We start from the raw sequence: 14,915 nt of genomic DNA, 5'->3' as shown, positions 1-14,915 counted from the left end.
GCTTTTTCAGGAGGGCCGTTTGCTGTGCTACCTCAGGCGGCATAATATCAAGTGTTTTTTTTAACATGTTGTTCTGTGCTGTCAAGTCAAAACACACTCAAAGCAACTTTAATAGGGCTTTCAAGGAAATGGAGACATTTGAGGAGTGGTTTTACCACTCTTACTCTCCCAGTGAGTTTCCATGGCTGAGTGGGGATTTGAACCCTTGTCTCCAGAGTCTTAGTCCATCACTGTATCCCAGAGGTTCTCAATCATGGGTCCTCAGATGTTCTTGGACAAAGCCTTCACCACTAGTTGTGCTGGCCTGGGTTCATTGGAGTTGCAGCTCAAGAACACCTGTACTAAGTTAGGAATTTTGCATTTAAGATACCCATTACATCTGCAGTCTCCAGTCCAGCAGATTGACTTGATGGCTCTTGCTGAGGAAGAAAGGATGGAGAGCTGACCGATTGTCCTGCAACAACCTTTAAAAGCAGAAACATGACCTTGCCGACAAAGGTCCACAGAGTCAAAGCTATGGTTTTTCCTGTAGTGATGCATGGAAGTGAGAGCTGGACCATAAAGAAGGCTGACCGCTGAAGAACTGATGCTTTTGAATTGTGGTGCTGGAGGAGACTCTTGAGAGTTCCCTGGACTGCAAGGAGAACAAACCTATCTGTTCTGAAGGAAATCAACCCTGAGTGCCCACTGGAAGGACAGATCCTGAAGCGGAGTCTCCTATAATTTGGTCAGCTCATGAGAAGAGAAGACTCCCTGGAAAAGACCCTGATGTTGGGAAAGTGTGAGGGCAAGAGGAGAAGGGGACGACAGAGAATGAGATGGTTGGACAGTGTCATCGAAGCAACCAAGATGAATTTGATCCACCTCTGGGAGGCAGTGGAAGGCAGAGAGGGCCAGGCATGATCTGGTCCATGGGGTCGCAGAGAGTTGGACAAGACTAAATGACTAAACAACAACAAAAACCTTTAAGAGACATTCCGTATATTGCTGTTAAAAGTTCATTTTATGACCAAAATGTACACTTTCAGGTTGCAGGGTTGTTGTTGTTGTTTTGCACCACCTGCCCTTAAATATCTCAGCACTTTCCACATAACAACATATCTAACTATTGTTTCTAGTGGGAGGAGCAAATGTGTTTTGCTTCCATCCTACTGGAATGTTAACAGTTGTACAACATTTGGTTCAGTTCAATCTGCAAATTTTGGAGAGTCCCTAAAAAGAAAAAACAGCCACAAAACTAAACAGAATTCTCTCCCATTCCTCTCTTTTCATTTTTATTTATGGTACTTCTCTTGTCTTACTCACCCATCATGGAGAAGAGCATTGCAGACAGACCAAGAAGGAGGATCTTAATCATCTTCTCTGATTTGGGGGGGAGTGTCCAATCTCTGAGGCAGTTAAGGCTCAGGCACATCCAGGCAGGTGAGCGCCTCCTTTTTATTTGCTGGGGGAACAACAATTCTGTGAAACGTATAACTTACAGAGTTGGTGGGAAGGATGGAACATATATAATTATTACCTGGGTGTTCCTGTGTTCTCCCAGAAAGAGACCCTGTGTTGTGTTACATAAGGTTTCCTGAGTCCTTGCATGAAGTGTAACAAGAGAACAAAAGCAGGTGCTGACATTTTCAAAGTCATCACAAGACTATATCTCTATTTAGTTGGGAAAGAAACGAACTGCAAGCCAATATTGCCCATGAGTGGGTTGCACAATAAAGAAACTTTTAGTCGCTCCTTCCTACAGAGCGATCAGGCTGTGGGTACCAACAGAGCTGGCCAAGAGCAGCCTCTATAAAAGGAACACAGACAGCAGCCCAGTCTGGGATGCATTCCCTTCTGCTCAGCTCCTATTGGCCCACAACTGTGGCCACGGCTGAGACAGCACGTTCTCTGAATGAAGGTACAGCCCTGATGCTTCCCTTCGTGGTGGCCAAGAAAGCAAAATTAAATTAATGATTATAAATAGCACTTTGCAAAACAAAATCTGTGCAACCCATCAGATGAGAACCATCCATCTTTCCAATGTACAAAGCAGACTGTTCTGCACAATTTGGCGGAGTTCTTATTCCATGGAGGTGCAAGCAATTTTCCACATCATCTCAGCATGTTCTCCAAATTCTTTCAGATTGGCTTAACTTCTGGACCATTTCACCCCATGCGCTGACATGATGACAACGCCTCTTTTTCGTTTATGACAGAAGCAGTCCAGTGATGCTTCTCGAGTAAAAGGATCAGACAACAGGTTCTGTCTTTGCCCAGCGTCAACACCAATGCATGTGGCTTTTTATTTTTGAAAAATATTTATTTTTTTGTTTTTAAGAGTGCTTGACAGCAACTGGACCATTCTTCCTGTTCCAAATGGCTTTTAACTGAAATAATATCAGCTGTAGGTCTGATGGCAATTTTTAGAATATATATTTTAATTCATTTTAATTATTTTGCCCTTTTATTTTGCCTTTTATTGTATTTTAAATGCTGTAAGCCGCCCAGAGACCTTCGGGTACTGTGGGCGGTGTATAAGTTAAATAAATAAATAAATAAATAAATAAATAAATAAATAAATAAATAAATAAATAAATAAATAAAGCTCCATAGTCCGAACTCTTCAATCTCAAAGATCCAGATGCTCCGATGTTAACAGTTTAATTAGGCAGGCTACACATTGCCTCTGACCTTGGAAAAATGGAAGGTGTACTCAACCTGAAGCCGGCTACCTGAGTCCATTGGGCTCAAACTAAGTACTAAGATGATAATGATGAGAGGAGGGAGGAGGTGGCAAGCAGGACAGACTCTATGTGGAAGAATCTTTTTTAAATAACCCAGATCAGAACAAGAAAAGCTGGAATGAAGATTCATTTATAAGTTCCTGTCTCTCGTTAAGGGCTTGATCCAGAAGCATAATGGATTCTGGTCAAATCAGGATTGAAATCCTCTTGCACAGCTCTGCCTACATAATGCGAATGACATCGTCAAGTGTGGCAAAGTTTGTGATTTCATAGGATATCACATCTACTCCCAAACCAAAGAAGGAAGACTTTAATTAGAGGCAATCTGTTGCTGCCGTGTGTGACAAACCCAGACCTACTGGGATATGCCACACGTTAACTAAGCTGCCACCAACCATTCCCTGTAAGGAGTCACACAGACCAGGAATGGATTTTTAAACAAACAAAGGAATAAGGTTTATTTAAATAACACACAGGGAAAATAAAATGATCAAGTGAATAATATACAGTAACGTGGCTTAGTCTCAATCATACATACACCAGTTTGGTTCACACAGAACACCTTTTAAATAAAGCACAGACCCTGAACCTATCAGTTCTGGCTTCCCATACAGACACCTGAACCTATCAGGTAGGTACTGACTGACACACAGTAGTACCCTGTCTGACACACAGACTCCCACACCAGCTTCTTCTTCCCAGCTTCTTCTCTCAGCTCTAAACCTCTCCACACAGGCTTCACATATATATACAGTACAGCCCCTCCTCCTGATGTCCCGCCTTCCACTCCCCATAGGATGGAACTTTCCCTCCAACCCATGACAGACAGGTAACATCAGTGCTGTATGTAACACCTCCCCTCTTTATAAGTTGTTTTGTAGGGGGAAAGCTAAGGTGCTTTTCACCAAAAAACAACCTGGATCCAAAACATACAAAAACAGTTATACAATAACATACAATACCATACTTACTCTAGGATAAACATATCAATTAGGCATTTAAACATTTACCATTTACAATACATCAAGTTACCTTTATTGATACAAACCAAGCATGTTTAATAAACAAGTACATTTAACCTTTGGTCACCAAAATATATACATAGTCCATGTTTCTTCGCCGTCTTCATTCTTCGGGTCTTCTTGACAAGGCGTCAGCAACACAGTTCACTGACCCTCTGACCACCTTCACTTCAAAGTCATAGTCTTGCAGGTTTAAAGCCCACCTCATAAGTTTACTATTGTGGGTTTTCATTGTCTTTAACCATTGCAGTGGTGAATGGTCAGTGCACAGAACAAAATGTCTTCCCCAGATGTAAGGCTTGGCCTTCTGGATCGCGTATACTATGGCCAGGCACTCCTTTTCCACGGTTGCCAAATGTCTCTCACCTTTCTGGAGTTTCCTACTCAGGTAGGACACTGGATGCTGGTCACCATTTTCATCCTCCTGGCAAAGAACTGCTCCTACCCCGCTGTTAGACGCATCGGTGTAGATGATGAACTCCCGGTCGAAGTCTGGAGCACGCAGCACTGGATAGTTGATGAGGGCCTCCTTCAACCTCTGGAACGCCTCCTCACAGTCGCTGGTCCACGGGATGCGGTCATCAGTCTTCTTCCGCGTCAGATCGGTCAGCGGAGTCGCTATCTCGCTAAACCTCGGGATGAACTTTCTGTAGTAGCCCACCAACCCAAGAAATGATTTGACTTTTCTCTTGGTGTTGGGTCTAGGCCAATCACGAACTGCTTCTATCTTAGCCTCTAGGGGTTTTATCACTCCTCCCCCTACTATGTGACCCAAGTATTTTATTTCTGGGCTACCCAGCTGACACTTGTTCTCTTTGCAGAGCCTAGGCCAAAGCACCTCCTCCCCTGGGTCAAAGTGCCTCTCCCTGCCTTCCTGGTCATCCCAATCTTTCTTTCTGACCTTTTGAGCTTGCAGGGTCTCTGCTGCTAGCTCTAGGTTTCTCTTTAGGTCATTCATCAAGGTGTCTATGTATGTCACAACGTCTTGTGGGTCATCCTGGGTGATCTGCTTCCAATTTTGTTTGATCAAATCAAGGGGCCCTTTCACCCTTCTCCCAAATAAAAGTTCAAACGGACTGAACCCGGTACTGGCTTGTGGCACTGATCGATAAGCAAACAAAAGGGATTGCAGCTTCTGGTCCCAATTGTTTGGATTCTCTGCCAAGTAAGCCCTAATCATGCGCATTAGAGTCCCATTGAACTTCTCAGTTAACCCATTACTTTCAGGGTGATAGGCAGTGGTTTCCTTGTGCTTAATTCCACAGATTTGCCATAAGCGTTTCATGAGCTTCGATGTGAACGATGCGCCCAAATCTGTGATTATTTCTGAGGCAAATCCCATCCTGGACATATACCCCACCAAGGCATCTGCCACTGTGTTAGTTTCAATGTTAGTCAAGGGTATGGCTTCAGGGTACCTCGTGGCATGGTCCACAATGGTGAGAATGAACCTGTTCCCCCTCTTTGTGGCCTTGGGCAAAGGTCCCACAATATCCACCCCTATGCATTTGAACGGAGTGTCAATCACAGGCAAAGGGCACAACTTTGCTTTGGTCGTGTCGCGGCTATTCCCCTGCCTTTGACACACATCACATTGTTTACAGAACTCTTTGATCTGCTTCCCTATTTCAGGCCAGTAAAAATTCTGTGTGATTCTCTGCTGTGTTTTGTTCACCCCTAAGTGCGCAGCAAACATGTCAGAGTGCCCCCTTTTTAAGATCATGGGGCGATACTTTTCAGGTACCACCAGCTGACTTCTGATCCCATCTCCCCCTTTTGAGATATTCCTCAGGGTCTCTCTATATAAAATTCCCTTTTTCTCTCGAAATCTCACTGGGGTTTCAGGTGTTAGCTGGGCGTCTGTCACCTGTTCAAAACATTTTTGGAGAGTGGCGTCTGCCTTTTGCTCTTGGCCAAATCGGCTGTCTGTGGTTAAGGTTTCCACCACAGCTTCGGAACTCCCCCCACCTGCTTCCGTCTTGGGCTCTCCAGTACCCCCCTGAACTGTCCCCGTGGTAGCTTGTGAACGTGTAATCACTAGCACCCGTTTCACATGTTCAGCCAGGTCATTTCCCACGAGCACGGCTGCTGGCAGAGTCGATGAAATCGCTAGCCGCCAAACTCCCCTCCAGCCTTGAAAGTTCATAGGCACCTCAGCTACTGGCAGCGAGATCACCTGTCCCTCAATCCCTGCCACCTTCATGCTCTCATTCGGGATTATATACTCCCTAGGAATAATATCTGGATGGCACAGGGTCACCTGGGAACAAGTATCCCTTAACCCCCGATACCAATGGTCAAGTATTCCTACGTCCACCCCTGCTGTTTCGAACAACTGTGAATCTGTTCTCACTAGCAAGCAGCGCTTGACCTCCACAAGAGGACCATTTTCCTCAGCCTGATCAGCAGATGTCACTGTTCCAGATTGAGTAGCCATGGCAACAGGCTCCCTCGGTGACAAGGAGCTTTGCTCTTTCTGGACACAGAACACAGCTTTTGGCTTGGTTCCACTCAAATCATGAGGCACATTTCCTTTTAGCTGCTTTAATTTCTCACACTCTGAGATTAGATGGCCCTTTCCCTGACAGAAATAACATTTTCTGCTATATTTTGAGTCTTTCTCATCTTGTTTTGGTTTTCCCTCCAAAATCTGAGGTCTTGGTTTCATGTCTGAGGGCTTCCCTTCACCATGGGCCCCTCCCCCTTGCTGGTTTTTCCCTGGTCCCTGAGAGTACTTGCTGTAGGTTTCTTTGGGTTTACCTATCGATTTCCCCTCAGCACCTAAGGGCTTTCTTATTTGGGAAATAAAATCTGCGATCTCGGCCGCTTCCGCCACAGATTTCGGTTTCCTTTCCCTCACCTGGAACTTCAGTTCCCCATGCAGGACTGAATAGAACTGTTCCAGCGCTATCAAGTCTTTGAGCTGCTGAAAGGTCTCTGTCCCCTCCTGAGATAGCCATTTCTCTAGCAGCCTCACCAATTGGGCCCCCACTTGGGTAAAAGTCTGCTCTGGTTTCTTTGTGAGTGACCTGAATCTTTGCCTCAGCTGTTCCGCATTTATCCCATGTCTGGCAAACACCAGTTTTTTAAACTCTGCGAAATCTTTTAGCAGTTCCTCTGGCATCTCTGCATAGACTTCTGCCAGGCTGCCACTGATTAAAGATCGCATAATGGTCATCTTCTCAGTTTCCCTTACTGAGAAGTCCACAAACGCTCTTTCCACTAAGGAAAAGAACACCTCAGGACAATCTCCCTTGTGGTACACAGGGAATTTCTTCAGGTCAGTTTTAGACAATTGGCCTCCCTCAGAATCCCTATTGTTATTATTGTTCTGGTTCATCAGTTCCAATTTTCGTAACTCAAATGCCATCCTTTCTTTTTCCAGAGCAATTTTCTCTCTCTCCCATTCAAATTGTCGTTGTTTCTCCCTTTCCCTTTGCTCCATTTCCCTCACCCTCAGTTCATGCTGTTGGGCTATGAGCATTTTCCTGAGTTCTGGGTTCTGCTCTCCCGTGCTGTCATCCTGCACTGAGCCAAATTCATCCTCAGAACCCTGGTCCACCTGTGGGTCTTTCACTTCACCCATTTCTGCCATTTGGCTTCGAGTCAAGGGCATAATCCCCCCCCCAGAACAGGCTGCTTTCAAAAGTCAAGCCTCAAAATAAAGCGACCACTTTTTTTTTCTCTCTTCCTTTTGCCTCAGAACCAGCCTTCTATAGATTGCTGCTGTTCTTCAGCACTAACTTGCAACTGTTGCCAGCCGGAGTCCACCCCCCTCTGCTAGGCCTCTCAGCAGACAGGCTAGATCACTTCTACTTCACACAGTTTTGCCTCAGCTTTTTTCCCACCAAAACAGGTTGCCTCAGAGCTCCCTAATCTAGTCCCCAGTTGGCACGTTCTTCCACTAGCGCACCTCCCCGTGAGGTACGCCTAGAAGATTACCTACGCGCCCTCAGATTGTCCCTGACTAGACCCCCCTTGCTCTGGGCACACTTGCCAAGGCTTTGCTGGACCACTGGACAACTGGACCAGTCGTATCCCACACGCTGGACACCAATCAATGTGACAACCCCAGACCTACCGGGATATGCTACACTTTCACTAAGCTGCCACCAACCATTCCCTGTAAGGAGTCACACAGACCAGGAATGGATTTTTAAACAAACAAAGGAATAAGGTTTATTTAAATAACACACAGGGAAAATAAAATGATCAAGTGAATAATATACCGTAACGTGGCTTAGTCTCAATCATACATACACCAGTTTGGTTCACACAGAACACCTTTTAAATAAAGCACAGACCCTGAACCTATCAGTTCTGGCTTCCCATACAGACACCTGAACCTATCAGGTTGGTACTGACTGACACACAGTAGTACCCTGTCTGACACACAGACTCCCACACCAGCTTCTTCTTCCCAGCTTCTTCTCTCAGCTCTAAACCTCTCCAAACAGGCTTCACATATATATACAGTACAGCCCCTCCTCCTGATGTCCCGCCTTCCACTCCCCATAGGATGGAACTTTCCCTCCAACCCATGACAGACAGGTAACATCAGTGCTGTATGTAACACCGTGTTCTTCTCATTGCGTTGTCAGAGCTGAACAATAGTAATTCCACTCTGTCTTAGTTGACAGACTCCTTGGAGGCACTGATATTAATAGTTCAAAAGTTGCAAGCCGGGACCTGAAGAACACAAGACCATCCCAGTAAGCTCCTTGGGGTGGCCTTCCTGAGGGAGGCCCGTAAACCCCCTGCAAGAGGTAGGGCCTTCTTCACGGTGGTTCCAACTTTATGGAACCAGCTTCTGGAGGAGCTCCGACTTACTCCCCAACTGTGGACTTTGAGGAAGCAATTAAGGACATTGCTTTTCAGAGCGTCTTTCCACACCAACCTGAGCTGACCACCTTCCCCTCTTTTTCTTTCCTCTCCTCTTCTCCCCCCCCCACGCTTTCCCTCCATCTTCTCTCCGATTAGTCAGTGACATCTGTTTTTTGAGGGATATTGCTACTGGTTTTTATAATCCTTGCTTTTATGTTTGTTTTTTATTTTACAAATTTTAGCCCACTCAAATTATTGCTGCAATACTAATAGGAGTGGAATATTAAATAAATAAATAAATAAATAAATAAATAAATAAATAAATAAATAAATAAATAAATAAATAAATAAATAAATAAATAAATAAATAAAAACATAAGAAGAAGAGCCCTGCTGGATCAGGCCAAGGGCCGATCGAGTCCAGCTTCCTGTATCTCACAGGAGCCCCACCAGATGCCGCTGGGAGCACACAAGACAACAAGAGACCTGTCTCCTGATCCCCCTCCCCTGGATTTTGAGGTAAATAAATAAATAAATAAATAAATAAAATATACCTGATAGAAACAGAACTACGAGCCCTCTGTGGTCTTCTTGGTTTGGTGTGTGAGAGGTTCAAGGTCTGCATAATAAATAATGGGCGCTGTAGTCCAATGTTTTTCGAAATCACCAGATCGGGAGAAATTTAAATAAGGCAAAATAAAAATCGTTGTTGTGGGTTTTCGGGTTCTTTGTCCATGTTCTGAAGGTTGTTCTTCCTAACATTTCGCCAGTCTCTGTGGCTGGCATCTTCAGAGGACAACACTGGCGAAGCATTAGGAAGAACAACCTTCAGAACACGGCGAAAGAGCCCGAAAAACCCACAACAACCATTAGATCCCGGCTGTGAAAGCCTTTGCGAATATAAAATAAAAATCCTCGTTGTTGGGAGGCTTGGTTTGCTCCCCTTGCCTTTTGCATTGCGGAGGAGAAAACCAGGAATCAACCTGACGTGTCCCTGCCACCTGATTTCCTGTCCGTTGACTCATTTGGCACCATGTTCTCCCTCTCTTTCTTTTCCAGTAAGGAGGTGCTGGCAAGCTCACAAGACCTCATTAGAAAATTTGGCCACACCTACACGGGCTGCCCTTGGTTTCTTGGACAGAATAAACGGGATGCTGCTGCCCTTTCTCAAGGCAGAGGAAGAACTCAGAGGTCTGGTGTAGCCACAGACGTTCTTCTCAGAAGCTGGCTGATAATTGACAAAGGATGAATCCTGTTCATCTTGGCTTCCTTTCTCTGCTGGTATGGGATTCTGGTGAGTGAGTTCCCGGATAGATGACCATAGGCACATATGGTTTCCTATTTACTTTCTCAGAGCAGGAATTATTGTTTTTGTTGTTGTTTACACGTTAAGTCGTGTCCGACTCTTCATGACCCCATGGACCAGGCCAAGGCAAAGAGGAAGACACAAAATCAGCAAAATCAGGGAGCTGGACAGGGGACAGACTGTATTTGTCCTCAGCGCGGAAGGGATTGTCATTCTCGAATCGGCCTTCTCAGCCACAGTAGACGCTCTTCCAAGTCCTCCATACAGAGCATGTTACCATAGTATCTCGAGACTGAAGGATGCCTAAACATGTCCAGCTTTTTATGACCCCCATGGACCAGAGCACGCCAGGACCTCCTGTCTTCCACTGCCTCCCAGAGTTGGGTCACATTCATGTTGGTAGCTTTGATGACACTGTCCATCGATCTCATCCTCTGTCGTCCCCTTCTCCTCTTGCCTTCAGACTTTCCCAACATCAGGGTCTTTTGCAGGGTATCTTCTCTTCTCATCAGATGGCCAAAGTATTGGAGCCTCAGCTTCACGCTCTGTTCTTCCAGTGAGCATGAGTAATAAGACCAAAACCAGCCATGTACAGACAGTCTGCTAGACAAGACAAGGGAGTGTAGAGAGTCTGGAATATACAGCTTATGAGTTTCCAGGTTAGAAGCCGACAAGCCAACTTTCTTTCTGTATTTTATCCCCAGTTTGTTGCGGTTTAAACCGGGACGCTGAACTCTGCCCCCAAAATGGATTCAACAATTCAGAGAGCTCTTCTAAACTTCGGACTGAAACACAGAGCAGATAAATTGGATAATTTCTACCAGTCTCCCCAGAAGGGCATCACAGCTCTCGGGGGCACTTGTGTACATGCCAAAGGGGTGTGGGAGTGTGGGTGCAGGTGCAAAAGGGTTGTGGGGGGTTCTGTCTCCGTGGCCCAGTCCGGCTCAGGCCATGGACTGGCACTGGGCCGTGGACCGGGGATTGGGGACCTCTGGTTTAAGCAATAAACCTAATTCAAAGTTCGTATGAATGATATTAAATATAATACAATTATAAAAACATACCAATTTAAAACATTATAAAAACACATTTGAATACAACGTAAGGTGTATTCAAACTCCTTTCTCAACAACCTGTTCCATGACGTCTTTCCTGACTGGGAGAAGAACGGCAGGGAGGGGGACCAACCACGGATTTAAAATGTAGGAACGTTTTTACAAGCTTATAGAATGCCAACACGGAAATGATGAAGAACTGGAGAATAATTGAAGACTAGAGTCTAACGCGAGTTTCACTTCTCACCCCTGAGGTCTGATGCTGGGGTGGGGAAAAATGTATGCTATTATTTCTTAAAATAATAGCACACTTTTATTTTTTTTAAAGCAACAACAGGAATTTCTAATTATTCTCCAAACTGTTCCTTCCTGTCTTTTTCTGCCTTAGCCCAGGGTCTCTTGTGCCGAGAGTGCCACAAGTTCACAGATAAACAGTGTCGCAACAATAGTGGAGTTTGTGAGACTGAAACTGGGAGATGCTACACAACTGCCGTCTACTCGTCAAGTAAGTTCTCAAGGCACACATTTTGCAAGGTTAAAATGGATGCAGTGCAGAAGGCCAGAGGCTTTTGAGATGGGTCTCTGAAGATAAGGTCCCCTCTACTAGTCCTCTAGTAATGTAAGCTACCTGCTGGATAGCTTGGTGGTTTAAGGCATGTGGCTGTGGAGTCAAGAGGTTAGGAGTTTGATTCCCTGCTGTGCCTCCTTGACAGGGGCTGGGCTCAATGTTCTAAAATGTATGACTAAGATTTACTAACTTTTGGCTCTTGGGTAGTATAGGAGAAATAGAAAAGTTCCAAATATCATGGCTACATGTCTGGGCTTGGCTCCTTTGTTGAAAGCAAGTGCCAAGAGGCTTGAAGCCACAGGTTTCCAACCTTGGGTCCCCAGATGTTCTTAGATGGCAACTCAAAGACATTCCGGCCAGCACAGCTAGCGGTGAAGGCTTCTGGGAGTTTTAGTCTGAGAACATCTGGGCACCCAAGGTTGGGAACCATTGCTTTCAAGAAAGAAGCCTGCCTGGTCCACGCCTCTGGCCATCGTAATTGGAACTTCACTTTCTTCGCCTTTCTGGTGCCCAGCCTGATGAAGAGATGGAACGGGCTGAAAGCTAGGGGATGTTTGTGATATTTTTGTGGTCTAATAACAACATCACCCACCTTCCCCTTTGAATGGTGTATAAAAGGACCACATGGCTCTCCTTCTTCCCCCCCTTCCCCTCCAAGGCTTCATCCAAGATGTTCTCACAAATTATTTAAATAAGGAAAAGCAACAACATCTAGGACATTATTTCAGCTGGGAGCTGAGCCAACAAGTTGTCCCACAAAATAACGAAATAATACAACAACACCCCCACTAAACCCCCACAAATTTCCTGGAAAAAACCCTGCAACAACATACAAAATGTGACAACTGCACACAATATTGTTAAGTCTCGCTAAGGAGTGAGAAACTTTTGAAATCTTTGGGTCTGACCTGCAAAAAATAAGAGGAAATCTACCTGTCCAGGGGCGTTTAAACAAACCAGGAAGTAAGGCAGTGGCTTCCTCTGTTGGCAAGCATTGGGAGAGTTCAGTTAGAGAAGCCGGTTCTTACCTACCGTATTTTTTGCTCCATAAGACGCACTCCCCCCCAAATGTGGGTGGGAAAGTCCGTGCCTCTTATGGAGCGAAGGCAGGAATTTTGTCCCCGCTGGCCCCATGGGGTGGGGGGTGGGGGGAGCTTTGCAAAGGTCCGAGGGAGCCTTCCAGGACCCTTGTGAGGCTCCCCCCACCCCCCACGCATCCAGCATGGGCGGAATCGCCAGCTTCTAGGACCTTTTCTGAGCCTTTTAAGCCTCAGAAAAGGTCCTAGAAGCTGGCGATTTCGCCCCTGCTGGCCCTGTGGGGGGTGGGAGGAGCCTTGCAATGGTCTGAGGGAGCCTTCCAGGACCCTTGCCACACTCCCCTCACCCCTGCATGGATCCAGCTCCCAGTTTCTGGGAGACTTTTGAGGCTTGGGAAGCTTCAGAAGAGTCCCAGAAGCTGGCGATTTCACCCCCTCTGACCCGCGGGGGGGCAGGGTGAGCCTCCAAAGGGTCCTAGGGTGTGTTCCATAAGATGGACCTCTCCATAAGGCTCACCAATTTTTAGGAGAATAAAACAAATTATTTTTTTCCTGTTTTCTTCTCCTAAAACTTTGGTGCGTCTTATGGACAGGTGCGTCTTATGGAGTGAAGAATACGATATTTCAGTTCAAAACATGGAGCGTGAAAGGTAGTTGTACGTCAAGAGACGTATGGGCTCTTCCTAACACTGCTCTATTCCTTAGAGGGGTAAATTCTTCCTTCGTTCCTTCTCATGCATGAGAATGAGGAGCTGTCAAATATTGCTTCTCACGTGCTAAAAATCCTCTCACTTGGAAGAAAGGTTTTTTCCCCTTGGTGCAAAGTTGCCATCGCTGCTGTCTTGCTGCCTGGACTCTTGTAAATCAAAACTGCCAGATGAGATATTTGTTTCTTACCCAAAAGGCCTTTGTACTGGATAAGGACGCACGCGAGCTACGGGAATGCCCCCGCCGCCCCGTGCACAGAGCCCCCGCCCCCTCAACCAGTCCGCCATCCGAAAAAGGGTTGGGGGCCGCTGTATTTAGGGGTTAAGAGTCCACACCATGGAGAGCTCCTGCAAAGAACCGGACTCACTCCCTGGCGTTCTTCTTCTCCCAACAGATTCAACATATAGAAGGATGACATATGGATGCTATGAAGGTCCACAGAAGGGAAAAATTTGTGACCAGCCTGAGAAAAGTGGTGACTATTCATTTTACATCACTTCATGCTGTGACACCGACTTCTGCAATGGAAACTCTCCACCTCCACTTCCTGCTGAATGTTATGGCCCACGAGGCAGACCGTGAGCGGCAATGAGATCCTTCATCCGGGGATCCTTGAGATTTGAGCCCTGTCTACCCCCATGGCTGCTACTCCCCTAAAACCTGCTCTTAATGGGGTCTTACTTTATATTCCCCCCTCATCTGAACTGCCTTGCAAAATTGCTCTTTTCATGTTTTCAGAGGAGGAGAACTACATTCCCGCCAATCATTAAGTTTCAGGTAGAGAACTATCCGTCCTGGAGTCTAATCCAGCAGGGAATGCCATTGGTGTCCCCTGGGGCTGTTTCTTCAGACCCATAGCCCTGTTTAAAGCAAGCCACTAGTAATAATGAGCCTGTTCAAAAACCAAGTGCTGTGCCTTGCTTTCATCAGGCGGTGTGTCTGTTTCTGCCATTTTTGTCAAATCCAGAAAATAAGCTTTATTTACTTCCACCTTTTGTGTGTGGGGGGGACATTCAAGGCATGGTTGGAGGGGGAATGGCCCGCAGATCCCACCCTCAGCACTTCCTCAATTCCAGCTGAAAGCATTCCCCATTTATCTCCTTCTGGAGTTGTGGGGGAAGATTCTGCCCCCTTTGTCAGTTCTGCACCTTCCTAAGCTACCCCAAAGGGAATTCTCCATCCTCTCCCATCACCTGGGAGACAGCGTAGGGAAAAGTGACACCGGAAGGGATGTGGCATTCGGATTAACGGGCTTGAATTAAAACATACTGAAGAGGGTCTTCCTTTCGTTCTTGTATTCTTTTGCTCATTTCCGACAGAGAGCCTCTGATTCCTGAACCATTCAGTTTAATAAAAAAGAGGACCTAGAATATTTTGACTTGTACCTGGTTTTTAAAAAGTCTGAACAGAAATCAGTTCAAATTGCCAGTGTGACTATGATCTCTAACTCCATCCCACTGAGCTTTATTCTCTCCGCATAACCTGCTTCACAAGATTGCTAGGAAACTCCTAAGTCATTTAAATAGATTCGTATGCAGTTAGAAACAACAATACTTTTTATGGAAGCCCCTCAGAGTGGTCGATTTGACCAGATGAGCGGGATATAAATCAAATAAACAAACAAACAAACAAACAAACAAATAAATAAATGGCTGGAAAAAGATAACCC

The 14,915-nt window shown here is 45.7% G+C and overlaps 1 long non-coding RNA gene across 1 annotated transcript; it reads left to right on the top strand.

Moving 5' to 3' along the window:
- Positions 1-9,466: 9,466 nt before the first annotated feature.
- On the top strand, positions 9,467-14,895 carry LOC144587527 (uncharacterized). Its single transcript, XR_013542670.1, has 3 exons — positions 9,467-9,866; positions 11,322-11,438; positions 13,641-14,895. It is a non-coding gene; the product is annotated as an uncharacterized LOC144587527 (long non-coding RNA).
- Positions 14,896-14,915: the final 20 nt, after the last annotated feature.

The sequence above is a fragment of the Pogona vitticeps genome, chromosome 2 (assembly GCF_051106095.1).
Source record: "Pogona vitticeps strain Pit_001003342236 chromosome 2, PviZW2.1, whole genome shotgun sequence".
NCBI lineage: Eukaryota > Metazoa > Chordata > Lepidosauria > Squamata > Agamidae > Pogona > Pogona vitticeps.
The sequence above is the reverse complement of the archived record's forward strand: the minus strand, read 5'-3'. Positions and strand labels throughout refer to the sequence as shown.